At 47.7% G+C, this 27,099-nt stretch overlaps 1 pseudogene; it reads right to left on the bottom strand.

The window, feature by feature from the left end:
- Nucleotides 1-8,867: 8,867 nt before the first annotated feature.
- LOC136472636 (transcription factor MYB93-like) lies at nt 8,868-10,154 on the bottom strand (annotated as a pseudogene).
- Between the last annotated feature and the right edge of the window lie 16,945 nt (nt 10,155-27,099).

Raw genomic sequence — 27,099 nt, forward strand, 5'->3', positions numbered from 1 at the left:
AATAGTACGGCTATCAATCCTAAATGTGATCACACTCTCTAAGTGTCTTGATCACTAAAACAAAATAGCTCCTATGGTTTATACCTTTGCCTTGAGCTTTTTGTTTTTCTCTTTCTTCTTTCCAAGTCCAAGCACTTGATCATCATTATGATATCATCGTCATCATGCTATGATCTTCATTTGCTTCATCACTTGGAGTGTGCTACCTATCTCATGATCACTTGATAAACTAGGTTAGCGCTTTGGGTTTCATTAATTCACCAAAACCAAACTAGAGCTTTCAGGCGGTGGTTCTCCGGTAGCTTGTAGAGCTCGAAGAGCGTCGTGGTGGCCTCACGGTGCTCCCATGGGCCACCGCGATGGAGGAGCCCCATCAGCGTCATGATGGCCATGAGGCCACCACTGCTGAGGCTGGCCAAGTTCAACGCCACCGCGACGGAGGAGCCCTATCAGCACTGGGACACCACAGCAGAGAGCGCATCCATGGCGCCGTCTGCCATGAGCCCACGCATGTGTCATCGCTGTCCAAGCTGATGATGTCATCGTCGTAGACCAGCTTGTCGAACATAGGCATGGACAAGTGCTTCGGCTTCAGTGGTGGCAGTGTGGTGGAAGCGGCGGGGTCCTTGAACGAGTTGAAGATGTTGTTGAGCGATGACAACGGCGTGGCCTTAGGTGGCTACGGTGGGGCGAACCCAAAGAGCTCATCGTAGGAGGGCACGGACGGGGCGGTGACCGCAGAGGCGGACCCCACGGTGGATCCGGAGGGCCTCGAGGAGTGTGCGACCGACATGGGCGTGGCCTTCCCCTACGGGTGGAGGCCAAAGTCGCAGGCCAATTGGCCCTGGAAATCATCGATGGTCGGCGTAGGTGGGCACGTGGATCGATGGATCCACCGCTCGCTCGCTCGCTCACTCACGTAGCAGCGATGTCGCCTATCGATCGATGCACGTGGACAAGGGCGCGAGCAGGCGGGGCAGATCTAGGTAGGAGCATGGACCCTCACCGGGGGGAGCACAAGGCGTGAGGCGGTGATCGGAGGAATGGGGTGTGGGGCCCAACATCGGTGGGGTCGCCGGAGTAGAGTCGTCGCTGGCGATGGCGGAGCAGCGAACAAGAGCGGGCGAGTTAGAGAGAGAGGAGAGTAGAAAGTGGAGGCGATGGGGGATATCATATCATTGCTGTCTCGTGGGGTCTCTTTCCATCTTGTGGCCCCAGAGAAAAGCGAGGGGGGAAGAAGAAAGCGGTAGGGGCAAGAATGTTATTTCACCGCTGATCTCTCTCCTCAACCGGCTACAACCGACCCACGGTGTCCTGTGACCTAATTTCACCAAACCAGAGTGTCTTCTGGCAAAATGCTCCAAAGTGGGCGTCCGCCAGCAAAGGACCATCACTTTGGATGTCCAATAGACAATTGTCCTTTTTGTAAATACAAACCCACTCCAGGGGTCTATTTGTAGCCCTTAGTGTGTTTCTGTAAATACAAACCCCACCGAGGGACATAAAGAGAACATCCTCTCTCCCACCTCCCCTATAAAAGGGGGAAGAGGGGCTAGAAGCTAATGACTTGCGTTGCTCTCTCCTCCCTTCTCTTCGTTCGTCTTTGTTGGTTTGGTCACAAATCAACAAATCTTTTATTATGATCTCAAATATTAAAATATTGATATATAATGATTTAACTAAGGATACGTTACCACTATGTTATTATACAATGTTTTCCGCCACCTTTCACCGTCTTGAATTTGAGAATCTTTGCTATTTAGAAGTTCTTTGAAATGTTTAATTTCATCTTCACTTCGCTGTATATGACACCAAAATTGACAATGTTAGAAATTTTAAAATAATATATTAGCATAGAACACATGAATAACAAAAAATTTAATAGCATATTGTTACTTCTAACCTTGAATTTTTCATTCACTTTTTTAAGCTCGTTTTTTAGAGCATCTCGATCTTCCTTTAGTTCTTTCAGAACGTGTGTAGACAATCTTCATTTTTTTAGTTCTTTAACAATGTTCTGGAAAGAATCTCGTTCTTGCTTCAATTCTTTAAGCCCATTATGTAGAAAGTTAATGAAAGACTCTTGATCTTCCATAAGTTCTTTTTGATCTTCCTTTAAATTTTTTTTAGATCTTTGATCTCCTTATGTAGAGAGTTCTTTTGAGCAGACTTTTGAGACTTTTGAGCTGACTAAAGAAAAAATATAAAGCAATAAAATGTAAAGTTATAAATATAGTATCTAGTAAGCAAGATATTTACAATTAACATATTAGTATTGTAAGACATAATCTGTTGTTATCCAGAAAAGTCTACAAGCAATTGTAGACAAAGTTCCTTGCTACTACAGTGCACTTTCCTTGCAGCTGCAAGGCAATTTCCTAGGAAGGCTTACACTACACCACAACACCGAGATTGGTGATGGATGATCTGACGCTAAAAGCAGATACAATAATAGATGATATGTCGCTAAAAAGTTATAGCGATAGACTTCTGCAGACGGTGTAAGTCCTGTCGCTAAAAATCTTTAGCGATAGACAGTACTTTTAGCGACAGTCAATCTGTTGTCCTGAATAGTTATTGCGATGGATAGTCCATTGCTACTTTTTAGCGACAAATGCTCTGTTACCAAGCATATACCGACAGATCATCCAACAATCCAAGTATTTATAGTGACAAATTATTCAACAAGACAATATAAATATACAAAAAATAAATATAATGAGAAAACATGTAGCACATATAAAGAATCATCACAAATAATAAACCACATACAATTTAATAACAATAATTGTCACAGCAAAAACAATTCACACTATCCAATTGATCATTATCATAAATTGATGATACATAACATTTGCTATTACAACCTCACTAGCAAACAAGGATTCGAGAACATAGAATAAAGAATTACCACAAGGTATTTCCGTCAAGCATTCAGGCTCTTTGAAAAATACGTAGTATAATGCATCGTTTCTACAACTAAAAAGTGCTTTGTCATATGAAAATTGTCATAGAAGGCCCAATCTCTTTGTAGTGGGTGGAGGAAAGAACTCGGTGCAGCGGCCAGCGGGTTGGCGGTGTGGCTTGGCACGACAATTTGGGGAGACATATGGGAGGGAGAAGAGAGAGCAGCCGCGGTGATTTGGGAATCGGGGGAGAATTGAGAGGAGTGTAGGGTTTCCCTCTGTGAATTGAGAGGAGTGTAGGGTTTCCCTCTGTTCTGTGTTTGGTTGCTTGGATCTCTATGGATGGGATGGAACCATCCATGGATCGAGTGTGTTTGGTTGGTGGATCACTAGAATAAGGAAATCCATGGATATGGAATATTCTACTCAGATGTTAGATTTTGTGGTCTGAAAAAATTTGACGGACCAGCTTATCCATGTCTAATCTTTGTCATTAGTAAATAATTTAAAGATTATTAGTATGTTATATTATTACTTAATAATTATGATGGTAGGATTAGTTCTGATAAGTGCTAATATGTTAATTAGTGCATGTTTCGTGTAATAAATAGGATATTAGGGGTGCTAATTAACATATTTTATTTTAAATTAGTGATTATCATAACAAAAATAGTATTAGTGCACATTTATTAGTGTCTGATTAGTTGTTATTATTTTTAAATAATAGATATAATTAGTCAATTATTCTCGTCCCATCCAATAAAACAGAAAAATAGCTCATTCCATCCATCCAACCAATCGTGTAACATGGATATACTTATCCCAATATCCATGGATCGCCATATCCCATTCACCTTCGTCCTAGAACCAAACACACCTAGTGGACTGGGCTAAAATTCGCATGTGGGCTAGACTGAGGTGGGCCATTTTTTAGCGACAGACAACATGAAGATACATGTACTTTTAGCGACAGGCAAACGAATGGTAAGTATGAATACATATACCGACAGATTGTGAATCGATAAACGTAGAATTAGCGATGGATGATCTGTTAGTTATCTTTAGCGACTGATCATCCATCGATAAATATAATTTTTAGCGTCAAATGTCTGACGGTGATCCATTGTTGTGGTGTAGTATTAGCAGCCAAGTAGGACTGTAGAGTAGACTAGACTTGACTTAGCAGTCAACTTTCTCTTAGGTAATTTCTAGAAAAGCCACAAGGGCTGTTTTCTCTAGTCTCTATCAGCTATAAATAGAAGGTAAAGGCACCAGCCAGCTGCAGTTCAGCTGCATCACATTCAGAGTTCTAGCAAGTGTTTGCTCGTGCAGTGCTTGTGTGTGCTGTGCTCACCCTTTTTTCAACCTCCAGCCGTGAGTGTGTGTGTGGGTGATGGTAAACTAGCTGACCGAAGATAATAATTTGACTAAAACGGTTGAAAGTTACGATAAACTCGTATAATTTGCTGTAAAGCTGACTACGAGAATGCAAAAGCTCATAATTAAGTTTTCATCTTGTTCTGAATATATTTTGCCAGGCATCCACATGGTCAATTCAGTGCAGGATAAGTAGGCATCAAAACAAGTTACCAACTATACATATAGCTACTGTAAGTTCAGTAGTAGTCGATTATTATAAACGAAAATGTCATACGTCTAATGGCCCCCAACCTAGAGCAAATGGGCCGAGAGAGGCCCAAGGAGGGGCGTCGGGCACCTCCAGTGCGCCCTAGAGGAGCTGCACGAGCGTGCTAGGAGGGGGCGCCGCCGCTCCCGCCGCCGTCATTTCCAGAAGGAGTTACCATATCAAAGTTTGGTTAGTTTACCATATTAGAGTTTAGTTAGTTATGGAATGGAAAATCCAATCTATAAGGATCTCTCGTAGGTTGTTTGGAATATAAGTCCAATAGGGACTATAAATACTAGGGGATGTAATCAATTAAATCAAGTAATAGAAGGGCGATTGCTCCTTCCTACCCCTCTCTCCTCTCCTTCTCCTGCGCCTGCCGCTCTCTCTCTCTCTGCGCCACCCCCTCCCCACGTTGCCCAAGCCCTAGCCACACCCACTCCTCCATAGCCGCCCCCACCTCCACCAGGAGACTCCTTACACCTGGTATCCGGAGACCACTTCGATCCCCACACCGCTACCATGGGTAACAACATCAACACCTCCGACCTGCAAAAGCTATTTGATAGTTTCGCTAAAGACATCAACGCCAAGCTCGACACCCTCAAGGAACAGCTCGACGCTGTCAACACCTGCCTCGCGAACATTGAGCAAGGGCACCGGAAGGATGAAGCCACAGCAGTAGCCCAATTCCAACATGATCTGGAGATCACCTCCAACAAGCTAGAGGCCGCCACCAAGCTGGCCATGGAAACAGCTGGCCATGCCTTCCTCAAGGAACAGAAGGAGAAGGCATCGTCCCATTCGATCCTCGAGATCGTTGATGCCTTAGAGAGCAAGCTCTTCAACATCTTCAAGGAGGCGCCGGAGACAAACAGCCCACCCCTGCACCTGTACCAGGGAGCACAACCAGGCTCCTTCCCAATGTTGATGCCCCACATCCACAAGCTCTCCTTCCCCATGTACGACGCCAAGGAGGATCCACTGCCGTGGATCAGCTGCTGCGAGCAGTTCTTCAGGGATCAGAAGACTTCGGAGAACGATCAAGTCTGGTATGCATCTTACCATCTGATAGGAACGGCACAATAGTGGTACATGCGCCTCATGCTGGACAAGGTGGTGACGGACTGGGCATACTTCACCCGCTGCGTCAACGGGCGCTTTGGACCACCGACATGGCGCAACCCATTGGGAGAGCTTGCATCCCTACGTAAAGCCACCACCGTCGATGACTACACAGAGCACTTCCTAGTGCACGTAGCGCGGGCCGACACCCTCGACGAGCAACAACAAATGAACATCTACACCGCCGGCCTCCTTGAACCACTAAAGATGGATGTCGAGCTCCAGAACCCGCAAGACATGGAGATGGCCATGTCCCTTGCTTGGGCATACGAATGATGACTCGTGGCAATCTCTGATGCTAACAAATCACCGACAACAAAGACAACGCCATGATCCCTACCTCTGAAGGCGCCTACCTCGACACCATCAGCTACGACACCTGCTTCGGGCTCATCGTCGGCTGCTCCACCACGCCCATTCAAGCGCCTCACCGCCGAAGAGATGGCGAAACATCGCCGATCGGGGACTCTACTTCAATTGTGATGAACCCTTCACTCGTGGCCACAAGTGCAAAAATCTCTTTGACATCACGGTCCGTCAACGACTATGACTACGACAACGACGACATCGACAACAGCCTGTTCATGATGATCGGGACCGACCACTCCCCGATCTAGGGTCGCCCCACAATGTACTTGACGGGAGTAGTGTCCAGGATTGGCGTCCACATCCTGGGCGACACGGGCGCCACACACAACATCATCGACATCAACGTCGCCCACCTCATCGGTCTCCAGGAGCAGCGCATCGACACCACCATCCTTGTCGGCAGCGGCAACGAGGTACCCTACCGAGCAGCAGACACCGTCACCACACAAATGCTTTAAAGATTGCAATAGCCACTCTTTGCTAGTAGCGAGATGTATAAACCATTAAAACAAAATTGATTGAGGATTCATCCTAAGCAACATAAGTTTTGCAATATTTCACTACCACAATAGAAAAAGTTGGAGACACCGAACCTTACCACAGAGCCAATAAATAAACAAGATGACACACTTGTTGCAGATGGTGAAATAACCACACAAAAGATGATCATTTGGTCCATCTGATTATTACCATTGATGCCATCGCCATAAGAGGCAAAGCACCTGACAAAGTAGGACACCATGATATTTGACCTAAGTTTTTTTACCTGATCTACTTAATCTCACTGCTTAGGTACACCGTCTACTAAATCACAAGTTTTTTTGGGAGATCTCTTTACTTTTTGTGGAACTAATGAACATCAAACATCTATTGTGATGGATATGGGAGGAAAAGATGGGGGCAAGGGGGATTTTGGGGCAAGGGGGATTTTGTAAAGCAGGAGACCATGCTCTATTGTTCATTTGTCGCTCAAGCTGTCCGCTCAAGATTCCATGTTGAATGGGACCGAAGGGGAGTAGACTAGAGAGATGCGAGAGTGATGCGGCCTTGAGAGAGAGAGAGAGAGAGAGAGAGAGAGAGAGCAAAAGAGCCAGAAAGGATTCGAGTGGACGTTTCTTTTATGTACTGAAATACACATGCCTTTGGACCCTTTCCTTCAGGAATGGAAATGAGTGTTCCCGTGTTCTAAATGCGCCTAAGCGGTTCATTTTCAGACGGTAGCGAAGCTAGTAGACTATCACACAACACATAGAGCGCTCCATAGGCCGATTTTTGCCATATGGATTGGGCCTCTTTAGGGCGCCCTCAACGGACTATCAACGTAGCTAGCTGACGTCATGTCTCATCTGACATGAAGGACAGATAAGACTGAAAAATGAGTAGCTAGCGACTCTCTCGTCTCTAGTCTCACACCTTCCCAAAGAATTTACGGTCTCTGTTCTCTCCGACAGAATTCACGGTGCTCATCACTAATCCAGCTTTTGTTTTTTATCTTTAATTTTTTAGATGCGTGTCAGCTGCCGAAATCATCGGTCCGCTGGCGACGCCCTTAGAATGGTGTGCTACAATATAGAAACAATGGACCCACCATCTAGGCCATGACCCGCTTTCCTCCACCACACTGTTTGCAGAGGAACGGGAAACTCTAGATTCCATACAAAATCCTATGATCCAAGCATACCTTCAACTCATGCAAACCCACATAACGACCATGTACACAAAGTCAGCAGGTAGTGCAAATTGAGCCCCACCCGGGTTTTTTTTTTTGGCAAGGTCCGCCACTGCACTACTGCGATCGGTCTCAGCTGGAGCATCTCTTTCACAGTGCGTGCGACGTGATGAGCTTTTGCTCTAAAACTTCCCTAGCTAGCAACCGCGACCAACTCCACCTCTTATTCGGTTGCACGGCCGGGCTGCTTTCTCGTTCACTCCCGGCCGTTGCTCGACGATCACCTCAGTCATCGTCGCCGTCGCCGTCGCCGCCGAGGCCCTATTACCGGCAGTGTGAAACTGTGAAGTTTCTTCATCAGTAATAATATAAGATGCCGGCCGGCAGCCGGCTCGATCGATCTTGTAGCGTCAGTGAGTGAATCAGCTCGTACCTGCTCGCCAGGAAAAACGGAGAAGCCAAGGGTCGATCACAATACGGATTTTATTTTATCTACTTTGCACGGTTCTTTTCCAACTTGCCTTTTTTTTGACATGACATACAATGACAAAGCAATGTTGTGAAGGACATGAGAGCTAGCGAGGAGTCCTCAGTGTTAGGGGAGGTTTGGTCGCCAACAAAAGCCCAAGACAGCAGACTACTCGACCTCTACACACTTTCCAACTGTTCTGGTCAATATCATGCTAATTATTAAAGCTCAGCAAAATAAAGGTGTAAGGCATGGATTTATTGCATATATACATTCACATAATATGCAATACATTTACATAAATTTGGAAAATTAATTGCAGCCAAAGATCCTTTTGGTATTTTGGTTTCATATATATCATCAGTATTACAAATTTACAATATATAAGCACTGCAGTATGTGTATTATTCTCATGCATGAACGACTCACTTGAACACTTGACACTCCTCGTCTCTGATCGAGCTAGCATATATTCAGAGTATGTGTTTATATATATTCTATATACTCTGATGTTTGAATTAATGTGTCATGCTATCAGAATATCATATGGAGCACAGCACAGTACTCCATACATGTGCTGAAAGGCATGCACGTATGTATACATATATGTATGTGTGTGTACGCGAAGCTTACAAAATTCAGAGGGAGATACGTATATATATAGATCAGCGTATATAGTATAGTATACAAGATGTGCTTGCACAAGCAAATATGTAGTATGATGCGCAGTGATTGATGTCATAGGAAATCAGTGATCAAAGGGTCGTCGGGGAAGAACAACTCCGGCCAAGGGAGCGGGCTGCAGCTGGAGCCGCCACCGAAGCTGTACGACGCCGTGGCGCTGCGCATGCAACCATCCACCGGCAGGTTGCTGGCCGCGTCGAACTAGGTCGGTCAGGGGATGGCAGCGATGATGAGTTGCCACCGTGGCACGCGAACACGTCAACGACATCATCGGCGCGGCTGAGGCCATAGCTGCTGAGGCCTGTTTGCTGTTGCTGGTTATTGGCTTCATCTTCTTCACTGCTGACGGGCGCCTCGGGGAACGTGCATGCTAATAGCTGGCCGCTGGCGTTGTCCACGGACGACGACACCGGGGCAGTAGTAGTGGTAGAACTGTCAAGCGCCGCCGTCAGTTGCGGTGAGCAGATGGCGCCGAGACCGAGAGCCGCCGCCGCCGCCGCCTCGGTGTAGGACGACGGAGCGGAGGAGGCGGCGGCGGCGATGGTGGTGGCCGCGGACTGGAGGAGGGACTGCAGGTACTGGAGCTTGGCGGCCTGCTGGACGATGGCCACGCCGGCGCCGGCGCGGGACTGGTCGGCGGCGGCGGTACCACCGCCGAGCTGTTCGCGGAGGGCGGCGAGCGCGATGAGCTGCGGGAGCGCGGCGAAGAAGTCGGTGCGCGGGCGGTGCGTCATGGGGTCGAAGCCCATCTGGATGAGGCGCTTCTTGAGGTGCGTGTTCCAGAAGTTCTTGATCTCGTTGTCGGTGCGGCCGGGGAGGTGCGTGGCGATGGCGGACCACTTGTTGCCCAGGACGGAGTGCAGGTGGAGGATGGTCTGCTCCTCCTCTTGCGAGAACTTGCCACGCTTGATGTCCGGCCGCAGGTAGTTGGTCCACCGCAGCCGACAGCTCTTGCCGCACCTGTTCAGACCTGCATCCATGCCATGCCATGCCATCAGGTATAGCAGCAGGATCATTGTTCAGCTCCATCATCGGTAGCTCTATGATCATCTGATTGATACAAGCTAGACGATCGATATGATGGAGAAGGGAATGAATTCGTGTACCGGCCAGCCTCGGCAGGGTCCTCCAGCTGCCATGTCCGTTCTTCTGGATGTAGTGCAGCAGCTTCTCATCTTCCTCCTGAGTCCAGGGGCCCTTCTTCAGGCCATTCTCGTCGCAGCAAGGAGACCTCCCCATGGCTGGCCGGCCGGCGACCGATGCAACTAACTGCACGCTGGACAGGCCTGCTCAAGGCTAGACACCAGCACCAACCGAATGGCGAATGGTGGCCTCGAGCAGGTGGTGGCTACGGGGCAGACTGCTGCTTATGTACTGGCTGGCTGCTGGTGCCTGCTGCGACCTTGGTTCCCTAGCTCTATCTATCTAGCTGTGTGTGGCCTGCGTGTCTCGTCATGGGTTTGCCTTCACCATGCGTGCTGAGGTGAGGTGTGTCCTGTGACCGTTTGTGTATTGTGCTTGTGCACAAGAGACAGAGACTTGCTTGTCAGTCGGTAAAATAATATGCTGCTCTCCCATCTTTGAATGTGCGGCGGGGGCAGACATCGAAAGAGCTCTCTGCTGCTGCACTGTAGCCGTGGTAAGGGCAGACGCCGAAAGGCTCCTCCGCCGCACTGTAGCCACAGCAGGGGCAGGCGCCAAAGTCAGACCTGCTGTCACATCTAGTCACTGTAGTAGCATGACAGCCTAACATGTCTATGTACTAGAATTAGATGGGTAGAGTTGTATATGTAGCTTCCCACTACAACTTAGTAAAGTGAGCGAGTTCAGTTTTGTCATCTCCTCTGCAGAGCTCCGGCCAACGCTGGTGCTTGTGCTATATGTGTGCGCTCTGTTCTCCCTCCCTTCTTCTACCTCCAGCCGTAGTGTGTGTGGTCGGCAACGACAGTGAGCGGTCGGCTCACCCGTGCCGTAGATCTTGGGACCAACAAGCGGTATCGGAGCCGTACAAGCGCCGGCGCCGGACTAACCGCAGGCGATGACGGACGGTTCGGAGATGGGCGACAGCAGCGGCGCTGCTGTGGCTGCCCAGCCACAACAGGAGGTCGTCGTGCGCACGATGCGGGAGGTCAGAGGCACCAGTTGACCGATGCTGACTCCACCAACTATGGCGAGTGGGCAGTGACCATGAAGATCAAGCTCAGAGTCCGACGGCTCTAGAATGCCATTGATAAGGACACCGACAACGAAGAAGACGACATGCCAGCATTGGAGGCTATCCTCGCTGCTATGCCAGCGGAGTACAGGGAGCCGTTGGGGGCGAAGAACTCTGCTAAGGAGGCGTGGGAGGCCATTGCAGCGATGCGCGTCGGCTTCGACCGCGCAAAGAAGGCGACGGCCCAGCTGCTGAAGCAGGAGTACGCCAACCTCAAGTTCAAGGATGGTGAGTTGGTGGAGGACTTCTCCCTCCGCCTACAGTCGCTCATCAGCAAGCTGAGGAGCCACGGCGTCACCATCGACGAAGAAGAGGCGGTCTCCATGGACCTCCACTTCGTGCCGGCGAAGTACATCCCGATTGCTCTCTCTATAGAGACGATGCTGGACTTAGCCACCCTCACCATTGAGGATGTGACAAGGCATCTGCGGGCGGTGAAATAGCGCATGGAGTAGGCCACAACAACGACGGACAACGGCAAGCTACTGCTGACAAAGGAGGAATGGGCTGCCCAGAAGAAGTCCGGGGAAGCCTCCTCCAGCCACGGTGGCTATGGCAAGTGCCGCGACAAGGCTTCTTCGAAGAAGAAGAAGAAGAAGATCGACCCGAACGTCTGTCGGCGCTGCGGGAAGACGGGCCATTGGACAAATGAGTGCCCAAATCGCAAGCAGGAGAAGAAGGCTGAGGCTCCTTTAGCGCAGGCTGATGAGGATGTTGAGGCCACTCTCCTGATGGCGATGTTCTGTGCACTGCATGACGTTGAGGCCAAGGAGAAGGTTGAGGTGATGGCAGTGAAAGGGCACGGCAAGGCTCTGAAGGCTGTCAACATCGACGAACAGCGCGCCCAAGTCCACCTTGGATGTGTGGGCGGCAAACAGGAGCAGTGGTGGTAATGGACTCCGGTGCCAGCAACCACATGACGGGCTCCAAGGAAGCCTTCTTCGAGCTCGACGGCAACGTGACCGACACGGTGAAGTTCGGTGACGGCTCAAGGGTGGTGATCTGAGGGCGTGGCACCGTCATCTTCAGGTGCCAGAATGGTGTGCACCTCGTGCTGATGGATGTGTACTACATCCCGTAGTTGTGTTCAAGCATCATCAGCACTGGGTAGCTGGACGAGCGTGGATGCGAGGTACTGATCTAGAGCGGGATACTAAAGATTCGAGATCGGGAACGGCGTCTTCTCACGAAGGTAAAACGCTCACATAATCCATTATACCTGCTCGACTTGAAGGTGGAGCAGTCGGTGTGCTTGGCAGCATGACACACCGAGGAGCCATGGTTGTGGCATGCCCGGTTCGGCCATTTCAGCTTCGATGCACTCAATCGGTTGGAGAATGGTCCGAGGGCTGCCCCACATCAAGCATGCAGGCGAGCTGTGTGACAGTTGCCTGGTCGGAAAGCAGAGGAGGCTGCCGTTCCCAAAGGCGGCCAACTATAGCGCGGCGGACGCTCTTGAGCTCATCCACGTCGATCTCTGCGGGCCAATCACGCCAGCCACAAATGGTGGTCGGCGGTACTTCCTCCTGCTCGTAGATGATTGCAGTCACTATATGTGGCTGCAAATTCTGATGAGCAAGGACGAGGTGGTAAAGGCGATCAAGAAGTTCAAGGCGCGCACGGAGGTGGAGAGTGGCAAGAAGCTGCGTGTGCTGCGAACTGATCGCAGCGGTGAATTCACTTTGGTGGAGTTTGTTGCGTACTGCCCGGATCAGGGTGTGGTACGACACCACACCACGCCGTACTCACCACAGCAGAATGGCATGGTGGAGCAGTGGAACCAGACGGTGGTTGGCATGGATCGATCCATGATGAAGGCCAAGAGCATGCCGGCAAGGTTCTGGGGTGAGGTGGTGACCACGGCAGTGTTCATGCTCAATCACGCGCCCACAAAGGCCTTGAAGAGCGTGACGCCGTTCGAAGCTTGGTATGGGCGCAAGCCGAGCGTGTCCTTCCTCCGTACATTCGGCTGCATCGACCATGTCAGGAAGATGAAGCCGATCCTCACCAAGCTAGAGGACAGGAGCACACCGATGGTGCTCCTAGGCTACGAGGAAGGTACCAAGGCGTACTGGTTCTACGACCCACGTGGAGGCAAGGTGGTTGTCTCACGTGATGTCGTGTTTGATGATAAGGCGGCCTAGGACTGGGACAGTCCAGGCATGGGGGAAGCTGCGCGGCTTCACCAGCACCTTCGTCGTCGATTACTTGGTCATCCACGGTCATGAAGACGCTAGAGAGGATGTGCCGACCACTCCAACAACAGAGCTAAGCACTCCTGGGGTAGTGCCGAGCACTCTGGGAGAGGTGCCGAGCGGTCCTGCATTGGTGCCGACCACTCCAGGACGGGTGCCGAACGCTTCCATAGCGGAGCCGAGAGGTCTTGTAATGGTGCCAACCACTCTAAGACTGGTGTCAAGCACTCCTATAGTGGTGCCAACCACTCCAGGAGTGGTGACGAGCGGTCCAAGAGTAGTGCCGAGCACTGCAGCCGGGGTGCCGAGCACTCCAGGTGCTGTGTCGACCACTCTGGTAGAACAGGGGACTCCATCGACGCCGATCGAGTTCACCTCACCTCCAAGCGACATCATAGAGTTCGTGGATGCTTTCCACGACGGTGAGGAGGTGTGGTTCTACAAGCTGGATGCCATCGTTGGCAGCACAGGGTCCTTAAGCCTGGTGGGTCAGCTGCTCAATGATCTAGAGCTGCTTCTCATCAATGCAGAGGAACCACCCACTTCGCGTTGGCCGAGCGCGATGCAAATTGAAGATGGGTGATGCTGGAGGAGATGAAGGCGATCGAGGAAAATAAGACTTGGGAGCTCGTCGATCCACCTACAGGATGTCGTCCGATCGGCCTAAAGTGGGTGTACAAGGTCAAGCGGGACGAGCGCTGCGCTATTGTCAAGCACAAGGCGTGCCTTATCGCCCGAGGCTTTGTCCAGCACGAGGGCATCAACTTCAAGGAAGTCTTTGCGTCGGTAGAGCGCATGGAATCTATCCGACTGCTGCTGGCTTTGGCAGCAACGAAGGACTGGTGTGTCCATCACCTGGACGTAAAATTAGCCTTCCTCAACAACAAGCTGGCAGAGACGGTCTTCGTCAGCCAACCTTCGGGTTTCACCATCAAGGGAGCAGAGAACAGGGTGCTCCGACTGCGCAAGGCGCTCTACGGGCTGTGGTAGGCCCCATGAGCGTAGAACGCCAAGCTTGACACCATGCTGGGCGAGCTTGGGTTCACGCGGTGCGCAACTGAGCACGCTCTCTACACGCGGCGATGGGGGAAGAGGAGCTTATCGTCGGCATGTATGTGGACGACTTGATCGTCACCGGCACACGTGCGGAGGACATCGATAGCTTCAAGCGTGAGATGGCGGCTCGTTTTCGAATGAGCAATCTCGACATGCTCTCCTACTACCTCGACATCGAGGTGAGACAGGAGAAGGAGGTGCTCATGCTCTATCAGAGCACGTACGCCTCGAAGCTGTTGGAGCGGAGCGGCATGGCTGAGTGCAAGCCGTGCGTGACTCCGATGGAGCAGCAGCTGAAGCTGATGAAGACTAGTACCGCGACGAAGGTAGATGCAACACTCTACCGGAGCATCGTCGGCGGTCTATGCTACCTAGTCCATACGAGGCTGGACATTGCGTTCGCCGTGGGCTACGTCAGCTGCTTCATGGAGGATCCCTGAGAGGATCACTAGACCGCGGTGAAGCGGCTGCTGCACTACATCAAGGGGACGGTGGATCAGGGGATCGTCTTCCCCAAGATCGGCGGAAGTGGGCTGTAGCTCACTGTGTTCAGCGATGCAGACATGGCGGGGGACATCGACGGACGGCGGAGCACCTCTAGCGTACTCGTCTTCCTTGGGTCGGCTCCAATCTTGTGGCTGTCGCTGAAACAGAAGGTGGTGGCGTTGTCCACGTGCGAGGCAGAGTACATGGCGACGGCCACAGCAGCGTGCCAAGCTGTGTGGTTGCGTTGGCTGCTAGACGAGCTGACCGGTGTGGAAGCTCACCCACCAGCACTGATGGTGGACAACCAGCCCACCATCGCCCTCACGAAGAATCTGGTTCTCCACGACCAGAGCAAGCATATCGACATCAAGTTCCACTTCTTCAGGGACTGTGTCGATGGAGAGCAAATCGTTATCGAGTTCGTCGAAACTGGTCGGCAACTCGCGGACATCCTCACCAAGCCGCTCGGTCGTCTTCGGTTCATGGTGCTAAAGAAGATGATCGGCATGGTAGAGATTCTAGGGTTAGGAGCAGGATTAGGGAAAGAATCGTAAAGTAATTTGCTGCTCTCCCATCTCTAAACGCGCGGCAGGGGCGGACACCGAAAGGGCTCCCTGCTGCTGCACTGTAACCGCGGCAGGGGCAGGCGCCGAAAGGCTCCCCTGCCGCACTGTAGCCACAGCAGGGGCAGGCGCCAAAATCAGCCTTGCTGTCACATCTTGTCACTGTAGCAGCATGACAGTCTGACATGTCTGTGTACTAGGATTAGATGGGTAGAGTTGTATATGTAGCTTCTCACTGCAACTCAGTAAAGTGAGCGATTTCAGTTTTGCCATCTCCTCTGCAGAGCTCCGGCCAACGCTGGTGCTTATGCTATGTGTGTGTGTGTTTGGTTCTCCCTTCCTTTTTCTACCTTCAGCTGTAGTGTGTGTGGTCGGCAACAACAGTGAACGATCGGCTCACCCATACCGGAGATCTGGGGACCAACACAGTCTACGCACGCAAGAGGCTAGTGTCAGCTAGAGTGTAGCATGGTTCTTGTCGTGCTGAAAGAAACTGATAATGAGGGCTATATAATGTAATACAATGTATGATTACCTAGCTCTACTTGTTCATGCTGACTTGCTCCAAAATCCAGACAGTTATGAGCAAGTACAGGCAGAAAGAGTACAACTACTACTATAGTAGTTGTGTCCATAATACACAAGCAAGAAGCTTCTATGCCCCTCCCTTCTGCTATACCTATAATACTAGTACTCTACTACCGGGCTTAGAGTGATAGTACATAGATTTTTCACTTGTTCCCATGAAACAAGTAAGCCTAGGTTCATTGGCACCTGCCTCTCTGCAACAACAAACTATTTAATTATAATTGATCATCTCAAAAGTACACTTTTTTTCTTTGGGCGGCGCTACATAGGTCAGTTGGCTTAAATCATGTATTTTCTCGGGTAACTGATCTGAACCGTTGATTTCTCATCCCACGGTTTCTTTGTATACTTTTTTTCTTTTTTGAAAACACAAAGTATACACAGATGCTCACACTCACCTCTATGAGCATGTGTATGCACAGTTGCACACCCTCTCACGCACTCACTCACTGTGATGAGAAGCTTCGAGAGATTGAACTAACATACGTTGAGAATGACAAGGTCACTGTACTATTTGTCATCGACGAGTTAAATTGTAGAATGAATTTAGGAAAAATAAACACACATACCAAGTTGAGAAAATTAACCTTGATTGCATACACATTGCCAGGTCCACCATCGTTGTCCATGCTGCTAGCCACTTCATCTCAAGCTCCCCTATCCTAGCGGCGCGGTCCACCGAGTTCCATTGCCAGCAATTCTCCATGGCCTCACCACTCAACCCCCTTCTATGAGGCTATGACCACCTCGTACCCTGTAGAGTCTACATCTTTTTTCCCCCATAATCTCCCTCTAAGTCCCTGTGACGAAGGGAACCCTCAAGCTAACCCCAATAATACCAGACCTCTCCCTCTACCGGGTGACAAAAAGGGAAGCCTCAAACCTCAGATCTCACAACCACAGCTTGCCATTGACTAACCACCATGCTCCAAATTCAAAGTGATCGAATTTGAAGGATGTGTTATTTAAACATAATGCAGTGAAATGCTATGATTATTGGAACTCGAAGATAGGTTTGTCACACTCAATTTTAAGGATAAAATTGAATGCACTAACTCATGTGTGCCCAAGGATCAGTCACACACACAAGCTGACAAATGGTAAAAGAGTATCACCACAGTGTATCTTACATCACGATAATAACATAACTTAGTCTTACACATCACAGCGGAAAATAAAAGATAACTCTCTCTCGTGGAACACCATCACAGGGAAGGTCAATTGGTTGACCACAAGCCTAAAAATCCCCAGGAAACTCCTCATACACGTTGTCATCTGTTACCCATCCAGGATTTTTATCCAAATATAGAAATAAACAAGCGTAAGTACTTGCCGTACTTAACAAGATAACATGGGGTTATGTAGCTCAAAAAGGATGACACTAGTTTATTGCAGTTAGCACTTTTAGTAAATCAAGATTTTATTATCAAGTTATGCTTAAGTTCCCATTTATACCCACATAATCAGATATCAGAATCATTTGCATCATATTATCATCGTATACCATCATAAATGAACCACAATGAGTAACCAATTATTCTGTGAGTTTTTCGGGCCGCTCGTGACCGTGAGCACGGCTATTATAATAGTTTGTAACCCTCTGCAGAGGTGATGCACATTCATCGCGAGTCATGATTCCCATATGCCCGAGTTAATTACTCCCATGTCACTTCCAAGGTGAGCGGGTAGGGTACACAATGAAGTCATTTCATAGGTTTCTCTAACAAGTTAGGGCCGCTAGGTTTCCTCGGCAGGCAGATGTAAGAACCCCCTTTCCTATGGCACATATCCATCGTGGCTATACACATAGGAACAGAGGCAGCCCTATACCCAATGTGGCAAGCCCCTTTTGCGCCATAAAGGTAACCTCTAACAAGCTAGAAAAGGTCATATTACTGAGCTAAAGTCAGAGCCATATGACTCTCATGGTTGCACTGTCAGTCCCAGCTTTTGCCGATAGATAAGTCCTTATGGAGGGCCTGGAGCAACATGATCAAAGTCATTTGTACCTTCGCCCTATGGATCAGTTGTTATAGAGCATGTATTACCTTTAGTTCCATAGAACCTTTAACCATTGTTTAGATCATGTTCAGTTAGAGCGCTAGCAATCTACCCATATGCAATTAACCCATAGGAGTCATGGGAACATGTCATCAAATGACTAGAATGTCCTTATGGTTATCAAAGTTAGACACATGCACATGAGTAAATGATTAAAGTGAATAGGACATCAAGGTAGGCCCATGCTATACTTACCTTGGTTCACAAACTCCTACTGGTCCTACTAGTCGTCGAAGAACTCTGGCTCTCCAACATTCTTCTCATCGTCTGAACACGACCAACACGGCAACACACAACATTCCAGGAACATTCATGCAAAGCAAACAATCCTATAGTTAGAACAGTACACCAATAGTATAGAAAATAAGATAAAATGTTTATGAAAATAATCTACGTCTCACTATGATCACGTTAACGCGAAGTTCACGAAAATCAGAGCTAAAACACGAAAGTTATGAATTAAACAGGGTTTCCTATAGCACTTTATTTAATTAAACCTAACCACGAAATTTAAAAGTTGCAAAATTGATTAACAGTGGTACTAACACATAGATTATGAAATTACGAAGCTAACACAATTTGAACGGGTTAATTCAGAGCTAAAACAAAGTTTTTATGAGCAAAACAAATCTAGTGGCATTTCTGTAAATACTGAAAATGTATTTTGGACTAAAACAATGTACTTTACGTTTTCAAAATGAGAAAGCGTACTCTAGGAACTGCGCTAGGGACGGTGAGTTCAATTACACAAAATCTGGGGGTCTCTTTAGCAAATTTACACGCGAAAGGGTATCTTCTAATCCTGGCCGCAGATCTGGAGATGGACGGCTTGGATTGGCTCTGGGGAAGAAAGAGAAGGAGGTCCGGCCGGGCACAGTGACACTGGCGGCAAGGTTCCATGGCTGGCGGCATGGAGGTCACCGGTGCGTGCGGTTAGGGTCCTACGGCCACGGTTCGAAGAACCGAGAGCACCGGGGAGTAGCGGGTGTTCTCGTGAACCCGTCCAGGCCAAGAAGGCGGCCAGAGGGCGCGACTGGCGAGGTGGTGGCCATGGCCGGTGGCGAGAGCACATGGGCACACGCGGCTAAGGCTCTAGAAGCCATGAAACGAGAAATAAAATGCACGGGAGGAGAGAGGGGAGAACGACGAAGCTCACCGCGACTTCAATCGGGGATGAACGCGGCTCAGGGCCGGCGGTTCGCGCAGAGGGCGGACAGCGGATCCCGGTGATCCTTGGCGTAGTGGTTTTCGGCTTCCATGGCTCGAGCGAGAGCGAAATGGGAGCGGGGAGAGCAGCAGGGGTGCATGTGGGGTCATGACACCCTTTTGTAGAGGTCGGGCGCGAGGCGACGCGCCCACGATGCCAGGAGCGGGCGACGGTTGCGGCTTGCACGACGGTTGCGGAAGGAAGGAGACGGCGCCGACAGGTGGGGCTAGGCGGTCAGCGACTGGGCATGGGGCGCAGGCGTGCAGCAACGGTTGCCTGGCCGAGCTGGGCCGGCGCGTTGCTAGGCGCGGGTAGGTGCATGCGCAAGAAAGGAGGGGGGCTGGGCCGGCGGCTTGCGGGCGGGCGGTGCTGGGCCGGCTGGGCTGGGCTGGCGTGGAGGAAAAGAAGGGGCCAGCGGAGAAATGGCCAGTAGGCCAAAAATGACGAAGGGAGTGGAGGGAAAAGAAGAAATTCTTTTTCTTTTTATTTTTAGAGTTTTTCAAAAGCATTTTTCAAATGGATTTGAATTCTTGTTTTCAAATTTGGTCAAACCAATCATCCCAAGAATGAATATGCAGCAACATGTATGCATCAAGAGGTTACTAACCTTATAATTGATTTTAATTTCCCAAAAAAAATATGAATTTCCTATATTCGAATGCTCACATAATAACCTAATTAAATCAAATTTTCTTATTTCAAAAGACTGAAATTTTTGGGTGTTACAATTCTACCCCCCCCCTTAAGATGAATCTCGTCCTCGAGATTCAGGTGATTGCTTACTCAAATAGTTGGGGATAAGACTTTCTCAGATCCTCTTCTCTTTCCCAAGTAGCCTTATCCTCTGTATACCGATTCCACTGCACCTTGCACATCTTTATAGTTTGGCTTCTTGTAACTCTTTCTATAGTTTCCAAGATCTTTATCGAATACTCTTCATATGTAAGATCTTCCTTAACAGCAAGCTCTTCCAAAGAAATCTGCTCTTCTGGTACCCTCAAACACTTTTTCAATTGAGAAACATGGAACACATCATGCACACCTGACAAACTTTCAGGCAGTTCCAATTGATAGGCTACTTCTCCACGTCTCTCTAGGATCTTAGAAGGTCCTATATACCTTGGTGCCAACTTTCCCTTCATATTGAATCTTTTCACACTTCTCATTGGTGACACCTTCAAGTACACATACTCTCTAACTTCGAAAGTCAGCTCTCTTCTACGAGTATCAGCGTAACTCTTCTGTTGGGACTGAGCCACTCTTAAGTTGTCTCTAATCATTCTCACTTGTTCTTCCACGTCTCTAAGGACATCGGGTCCAAACACTTGAGTTTCACCAGTCTGATTCCAGAACAAAGGCGTTCTACATTTACGTCCATACAGCGCCTCGAAAGGTGCCATCTTGAGACTCTTCTGGTAACTATTATTGTACAAGAACTCTGCATATGGTAAACTCTTATCCCAACTATTACCATACTGTAGTGCACAGGCTCTCAACATATCTTCCAAAATTTGGTTGATCCTTTTAGTCTGTCCATCAGTTTGCGGGTGGTAAGCAGAACTGAAATTCAACTTTGTCTCCAAAGATCTATGTGCTTTATGCCAGAATTGCGATGTAAACTAAGTGCCTCTATCCGACACAATTTTCTTGGGAACACCATGTAAGCACACTATTCTTTCCATGTACAACTCTGCTAGCCTTGTGCCTGTATAGGTAGTCTTGACCGGTAAAAAGTGAGCAACCTTGGTTAGTCGATCCACTATTACCCATATTGAATTATAACCTCTTTGAGTGCGGGGCAAACCTACGATAAAATCCATACCAACTTCTTCCCATTTCCATTCAGGAATCTTCATTGGTTGTAACAACCCTGCAGGTCTTTGATGCTTAGCTTTCACTCTTTGACAAGTGTCACACAAAGCCACATACTCTGCCACATCTCTCTTCAAACCATACCACCAATACTTCTCTTTGAGATCCAAATACATCTTGGTACTTCCGGGATGTATGGAATAGGCAGACTCATGTGCCTCTTGCAGAATTGCATCACGGATAGCCTTCACTTCAGGTACACATATCCTTTTCCTGAACCAAAGAGTACCTTCTCATCCATCCTGAATCCTGATGCCTTTCCAAGCACTACATTCTCCGCTATCTCTTTTAGTTTTTCATCCTCCAATTGACCCTTGTGTATCTCTTGCTCCAAAGTAGGCTCTATCACCAATTCCATTGCATTAGTGACAAAACTCAAGTTGAGATGCTCCATTTCCACACACAACTCTGCTGACATAAATGTCATCCCAAGTCTATTAGCATAACTCTTCCTACTAAGTGCATCAACTACGATATTTGCTTTTCCCGGATGATAATACACTTCCAAATCATAGTCTTTGATCAATTCTAACCAACGACATTGTCTCAGATTCAGATCTAATTGGGTAAAGATATACTTCAAACTCTTGTGATCTATATAGATATCACTCTTATGCCCAATTAGATAATGTCTCTAGATTTTCAAAGCATGTACCATAGCTGCCAATTCCAAGTCATGAGTAGGGTAATTCAACTCATGCTTCCTCAATTGTCTAGATGCATATGCCACCACTCTTCCTTCTTGCATAAGCACACATCCAAGGCCCAAACGGGATGCATCACAATATATAGAGAAGTTCTTGCTTAAGTCGGGCAAAATCAATACTGGAGCTATAGTCAATCTCTTCTTTAGCTCATCAAAGTTTGCTTGGCATTTATCAGACCATACAAATTTGACATTCTTTTCCAATAGAGCTGTCATAGGCTTAGCAAGCTTGGAAAAACCTTCAATGAACCTCCTGTAATATCCAACCAATCCCAAAAAGCTACGAATCTCACTTACATTGATTGGTGGTTTCCAATTCAACACATCTTGCACTTTGCCTAGATCCACTGCTATTCCACCATTGGAGACAACATGACCCAGAAAAGAGACCTCCTTCAACCAAAACTCACACTTGCTCCGCTTAGCGTACAACTTATGTTCTCTAAGCTTTTGCAAGACCAACCTTATATGTTCAGCATGTTCTTCTTTAGTCTTGGAAAATATCAGTATGTCATCTATGAATACCACCACAAATTTATCGAGAAACTCCATGAACACCTTATTCATCAAATACATAAAGTATGCAGGTGCATTGGTCAATCCAAAAGACATAACGGTATACTCATACAAGCCATACCGTGTAGTGAATATTGTCTTCGGTATGTCCGAGTTTCGAATCTTAAGCTGATGGTATCCTGAGCGGAGATCAATCTTGGAGAACACATAGGCTCCTCTTAACTGATCAAACAAATCATCAATCCTAGGCAAAGGGTATTTATTCTTGATTGTAACCTCATTAAGTGAATGATAATCCACACACATCCGTTGACTACCATCCTTCTTATCCACAAAGATCACAGGTGCCCCCCATGGGGAAGAACTGGGGCGTATGAAACCTTTTTCTTACAACTCTTTTAGTTGTTTCTTAAGCTCTTCTAATTCATTAACCCCCATTCTATATGGACGTTTAGCTATTGGTGTAGTTCTAGGTAATAATTCAATAATGAATTCAATGTCTCGGTCTGGTGGCATACCTGGTAAGTCATCGGGGAAGACATTTGGGAACTCCTCCACGACATGATCTTGTTCATTGGCATCACCATCCAACTGATTCACAGTGGCTGTAGGCTGAGCTTGCACTACCACTTCTACACAGATTCTATCTCCATTGAGTGATGTCACAATCACAGATTTCTCCTGACACTAAATCACTGCCCGGTGTTGTTTCATCCAATCCATTCCCAGAATAAGATCAATTCCCGCTGTTCTCAACACAATAGGTTTCACTTTGAAGTCTACCCCCCTTAAGGAAATGCTAGTTGAGGGACTCCAATAAGAAGCGGGCATACTACCTCCTGGTGAATTTACTAGTATGGGGTTTTTCATGGCACACAAAGGTATGCTATGCATTCTAACAAAAGCTTGGGAAATAAATGAATGCGAAGCACCAAAATCAAAAAGTATTGTAGCAGAGATAGAGTTGACACTGAACGTACCCAACATGACCTCAGGCATCTCCTGAGCTGCATCAGATGACACATAGTTCACCTTCGTAGTGTGAGGTGGTCGGGCATTGAACTTCTGATTGCTAGTCTGGTTCTAAGGAGCTTGCTGGTTCTGCTTCTTTGGACACTGATGAGCATAGTGACCTACTTCTCCATAGCGGTAGCATGTATTGGGGTTATTGGGTGCACCACTCTTCACTGGAGCATTGTTGGTCATTCCCTGGCGTGTTGCTGGATTGCCAGTCTATTGCGGGAGACGCTGATTACCATACTGTTGCTGGTACTGAGGGCGTTGCTGGAACTGGTTACGCTGGGGATACTGACCACGGTTTCCCTGGTTAGATTGTCCTTGATTCCTTTGCTGAAAACCCTACTAGGGATAGGCACGCGGGCATGTGTTGCTTCCAGAAGCTTGCCCTTGAAGCCTCCTCTTCTTGGCTTCCATCTCTTTGCGCTTATTGTCGATCACAATAGCGCGGTTCACCAAGGACTAAAAGTTAGGGTAGGTGTTGCACATCAGCTGGAGCTGCAGGCCATCATAAAGTCCCTTGAGGAAATAGCGTTGCTTCTCCTTATCCTTAGCTACATCATTTGGATCATAGTGTGATAGTTGAGCAAACTTGTCACGATACTCTGCCACAGTCATGGATCCTTGCTTGAGGGACCTGAATTCCTCCTGCTTCAATTCCACGAGTCCATCAGGGATATGATAAGACCAGAAGTTGTCCTTGAATTCCTGCCAGGTGATAGCAGGAGCATTGTTGGGACGTCCATACTGGAAAGAATCCTACCAATCCTGAGCTGCTCCCTAGAGTTAACTAGAAGCATACAACACCTTCTCAAGATCATTGCATTGTGCTATGTTAAGTTGTTTCTCCACAGCACGCAACCAATCATTTGCCTCCATAGGGTCTGAGGCATGGGTGAACACTAGTGGGTGACCCTTTGTAAACTCTCCATGCTTATCCCTGACCTGAACAGGCGGTAGTCCTCTTGCAAGTTCATTATCCAAGTGCTGCATCATAGCTTGCATCAACTGCGCTTGCATTCCCATCAATTGTTCCATGGTCACAGGTGGCGGTGGTGGTGGATTTATGAGAGCATCACGTCCACGACCATGGCCTCTGCCTCTTCCTCCTCATGCGGCCATCTATTTTCCAACAAATGTGCAAAATTTTAGAGATTTCCAAATTATAGAGAGCTTACAAAAGATAAGAAACAATGCTGAGAATTTTCTGGACAAGATTCCAAAAATAGCAGTTTAGTAAATCTATCATAACTTGAGTTTCAGAGATCCAACAGAGGTGTACCAAGAATGGTTGGAAATCTTAGGAGATCAGCTACAACTTTTATTTAGATCACTTTTACAGATTCAGACATACACATGGTCATAAATAGAGCTAAACCGAATCTGTTTTGGGTTCCAGTCTGAACAGGAACATCAACTTGTGACAGCTAGATCTCACAAACCTGAACAGCTTTTGACGTGATTCTAGAGACATTTGAAAGATACAGAAGTGTAGATATCTCCACAAAAATTTCAGAATTTTTGACAGCCTAGATTTTGAGATACCAGATAAAGAACACAGGCTACTTCAGAAAACAGCACATCAGAGATAAGATAAAGCAAACCATTTGCATTAAGATTTCATCTAAACTTAAGGTTCCAACCTAAGGAAGTTGTGGACATGCCCACAAACTTCCAGCAAACAACCAAACTCCAAATCAACCAAGTTCACAATTAAAACATCTAATCATCAAAGTTCACAAGACCAAACAAGACGAGACATGACTCACGAACTAACAACGTTGTAATCTTAAACAAGGCACCTAACACCTATGGGGTGGTGTCAATCATGGTGAACGACTGACGCTTCTTCTTGTAGATCGGTGGCTGCCCAAGTTGAGCACGTAGTTCATCAACTTGCTTCTAGAAGCGTCTCTCGGCCCTCTATGATGCACGCAGTTCTCCCTTGACTTCTTCATCCACCCCCTGCATGGCATGGACATGCTGCACTGTTGCTTCCAGAGTTGGGTCACTCTCTGGTGGTGCCAAGACCTACCAAACACCCTCATGATCATTGCGAGGAAGGAACCTAAAACGATCATCCCTCATGGCCTCAAAGCGACGACCATGGTAGCAGATGTAGGCATCCTGCGCTGCATCTTCCATGCCATCCAATGCATGGGCCCACCTGGCAGTGGCACGGTGGACAGTCTCCACCTCATGTCCATTCTTAATGTCATTTCAAGCAGTGACAACTAGCTCTACCTTCCAAAAGGTTGCCTCCAAAGGATGCTGGTACTCTGCACAATGATAGCTGATGGAGGCGTGCAAATCGGGGTAGTAGTCATCCAGCACATGGGTGAGGAGGGTGTGGTAGTAGGCCGTCTCCGGGGCTGGCTTGAAGTAGTACTTGCACTTCTAGCCTATCTCCTCATCCACCACAGGGACAGCTAGGGATGGCATAGGTGTAGGTGAAGTAGCTGATGACTCCTCGGGTGTAGCTACAGTAGGATAGACCGGTGCGACAGCTGGAGTAGGAGCAGGTGCAGGTGCAGGTATAGGTGTCAGGGTAGCCATCTCCTCATCGTCGGAAATGATCACAATCTCCTTCTCTGCCTGTGGAGCACATGGGGTGAACAAGGCACGGTAGCTAGCAGTGTTGAGGCGGACGGTCTTTGGGTTATACGACATCTATAGATTTAAAGTGAGATAGAATTAGAATCAATAATTTTTATATAATAGATTAAGGTATGAAAAGCATAAATATTTTAGTAAAATAACAAGAATAAGTCAGTAAGCATGAAACCAGAGGAGCAAAGATGCTAAATCGACCGTTTCTAACTAGGCTTGCGTCCTATAGTCAACACAGCTCTGATACCAATTTGTCACACCCAATTTTAAGGATAAAATTGAATGCACTAACTCATGTGTGCCTAGGGATCAGTCATACACACAAGCTGACAAATGATAAAAGAGTATCATCACAGTGTATCTTACATCACGATAATAACATAACTTAGTCTTACACATCACAGTGGAAAATAAAAGATAACTCTCTCTTGTGGAACACCATCACAAGGAAGGTCAACTGATTGACCACAAGCCTAAAAATTCTCAGGAAACTCCTCACACACGTTGTCATCTGTTACCCATCTGGGATTTTTATCCAAATATAGAAATAAACAAGCGTAAGTACTTTCCGTACTTAACAAGATAACATGGAGTTATGTAGCTCAAAAAGGATGACACTTGTCTACTGCAGTTAGAACTTTTAGTAAGTCAAGATTTTATTATCAAGTATTATCAAGTTATGCTTAAGCTCCCATTTATACCCACATAATCAGATATTAGAATCATTTGCATCATATTATTATCGTATACCATCATAAATGAACCACAATGAGTAACCAATTATTCTGTGAGTTTTTCGGGTCGCTCGTGACCATGAGCACGACTGTTATAACAGTTTGTAACCCTCTGCAAAGGTGGTGCATATTCATCGCAAGTCATGATTCCTATATGCCTGGGTTAATTACTCTCATGTCACTGCCAAGGTGAGCGGGTAGGGTACACAATGAAGCTATTTCATAGGTTTCTCTAACAAGTTAGGGCCGCTAGGTTTCCTTGGCAGGCAGATGTAAGAACCCCCCCCCCTTTCCTATGGCACATATCCATCGCGGCTATACACATAGGAACAGAGGTAGCCCTATACCCAACGTGGCAAGCCCCTTTTGTGCCATAAAGGTAACCTCTAACAAGCTAGAAAAGGTCCTATTACTGAGCTAAAGT

The sequence above is a fragment of the Miscanthus floridulus genome, chromosome 8 (genome assembly GCF_019320115.1).
Source record: "Miscanthus floridulus cultivar M001 chromosome 8, ASM1932011v1, whole genome shotgun sequence".
Lineage (NCBI taxonomy): Eukaryota > Viridiplantae > Streptophyta > Magnoliopsida > Poales > Poaceae > Miscanthus > Miscanthus floridulus.